The 2,478-nt window shown below is 46.8% G+C and overlaps 1 pseudogene; it reads right to left on the reverse strand.

Moving 5' to 3' along the window:
* LOC123142799 (uncharacterized) overlaps positions 1-1,824 on the reverse strand; it is a 23,475-nt pseudogene extending 21,651 nt beyond the window's left edge.
* Between the last annotated feature and the right edge of the window lie 654 nt (positions 1,825-2,478).

The following is a 2,478-nucleotide window of genomic DNA, read 5'->3' on the forward strand; positions in this document are numbered from 1 at the left end:
GCGCTTATAGAGAAAATTAAACCAAAATTCATAGTAAATTTCTATGAAATTTACTGTGAATTTAGGTGAAATTCCCTGTATAAGGGCATCTATTTTCACTTTAAGAGAAGCTCAACAAGGCATGGAGGGACGGGCTTATAAACTGGTGTGAGCGTCCTTCGGTTGGCGAGGTGGGACTAAACACTGGCCGCAACTAGGACCAGCCCTTTAGTCCCGGTTTGTGGTATGAACCGGGACTAAAGGGTGGTGGGCCAGGAGCGTGGCCCATTGGTCCCGGTTTGTCCCACCAACCGGGACCAAAGGGTCCGGATGAACCGGGACCAATGCCCCCACGAGGCCCGGCAGGCCCCTGGCCGCACGAACCGGGACCAATGCTCACATTAGTCTCGGTTCGTGACTGAACCGGGACTAATGTAAATATTGCCATGTGACCAAAGCCCAGTTTTCTACTAGTGAGACCATGCAGTTCTACAAGATCAGTTGTTTTCACCAGATGTGCTATAGATGGAAACCGAGTTGTGATAAGAACTATGCTGCCCTTGGTTTCCCCCTTTCTGAATGGAGCTAACAGGTTGTCCCAATCACTTTTACTATTGCATTTCCAAATGTCATCCAAGACAATTAAAAACCGTTTGGCTTTCAGTCTCTCTGCAATGGATTTTTGAAGCTGGTCTAAATTGGCTGTTTCAACTGTGCAGTTGTGTTCTTCTTTTTCAGTTGCAGGTATGCATCTAAGAATTTGCCGTGTGAGATTGAGCACACTAAAATCAGTTGATACACATACCTAGACCCTGACACTGAAGTGCTCCTCAACCCTTCTATCATTATACAAGTGTTGGTGAAAGTTGTCTTTCCGATACCCCCGGGGCCAACAAAAGGAAGAACTGAAAGGGTTTCACCAAGATATGTGCTACCAGTGAGCGCACTTACAGTTTGCTCAAAGATGACTCTCCTCCCATACAATTTATCTTGTGCAGCTACTGAACTCGTGGGGGCTCTTTTCATGGTAATAGATGTATTAATATTTGGGATTTTATTCAGCAAGTCAGAGACAGGATCACATAGGCTGTGTATGCTCTCTATCACAGACTTGATTTTGTTGGACATGGCTACTCTATCAAATTTGAGCTTCCCAACATGTCCACTATTAGAACTGGTTGCATCTTGTGGGTTGTTTGTGGCAACCACAGTAGCATCAACATAATCATCATCTTGTGTAGGTGCGCAAGAAAAGCATGTAAGCCATTTACCAACAGTGGAGCGAGCAGCATGGCTAACATGAAGAGCATGACCACGGAGGTTATCACCCAGCTCCGGTACAGCATCCTGGGTGCCATCCAACTGGTCTTGGATCATGAAGTAATGGAGCTCATCCAGAGCGTCCTCAGCCTCATCAGCCTTCTTGCTCAGGTCCTGCAGCAAGCTCTGCAGGCCAGGGTTGCTGCTCACATCCCTGTCCTGGGCCGCGTGCAGCAGCCCTTGCATGTACTTGAGCTTGGTATTGATCTGCTCGGAGTTGAGCATGGTTTTAAATAGCCTGCTATAGCACCGCTGTAGCACGCTATAGCATTTGAAAGAGGTCCTGCGCTAAGGGTCTTTTGTCCAAACACATGAGAAAACATTTTAAATAGCGCGCTATAGCATCGCTATAGCACGCTATAGCATTTAGAAGAGGTCCGCCGCTAAGAGGCTTAGCACGCTATTTAAAACTTTGGAGTTGAGGCCGAGCTCAGAGCTGGCCACATATGCAGCGACCAAGTCATTGGACAGCTTATCCAACACCTTGCCAACGAGCCAGTTCGCCGCACCGATAGCCACCTCCATCTCCTCCGCCAGCCGGCTAGGCTAGCTAGTTGGTGAGTGCGGTGGGAGTTTAGTGTGAGTTTTGGGAAGAGAGGTAGTAATATGAGTGCATCTCAGAAGAGCCCTTGCTGGGTCATTTTATAGCTGTTCCAGACCAGGGGCAGGCAGGTTTCACTCGATAGCACTACTACTCCAGTTATGCAGTCCAATAAAAGATCCAGTCAGCTTTTTCTGGGGTGCAACAAAAGATTCAGATTCCTTTGCCACTTGAACTATTTCAAACGCCATCCGTGACCTCGGCCTCGCACGATGCACCGGAGACATCCAAGAAGATGGTCTCTATATCAAGAGCATCATAGTTACACAGCTCACGGTTGTGGAGAGCAGCGTCGTCACCGTTGTGCACTCAGTGGGGACGCATCCAAGGTTTATTTCTTAGTCCAAGTGTATAATAACTATAGCTACTAGTAAAAAGGATGCAGTTCTCTTTTTATTTTATTAATTTTCAAGACGCGAGATGCAGGATTAAGTAAATTGAGTCAAGAAAAATGGAAGGTAAGAACAAGAAAGGATCCGTTGGATTACCGACAGATGCCGAAGAGACCAAAACGAACTGCACTTTCTTCCCCCGTTTACTCATTTTCTCAAACAAGCCGGTGTGAACTATGAAGACAA

The sequence above is a fragment of the Triticum aestivum genome, chromosome 6D (genome assembly GCF_018294505.1).
Source record: "Triticum aestivum cultivar Chinese Spring chromosome 6D, IWGSC CS RefSeq v2.1, whole genome shotgun sequence".
NCBI lineage: Eukaryota > Viridiplantae > Streptophyta > Magnoliopsida > Poales > Poaceae > Triticum > Triticum aestivum.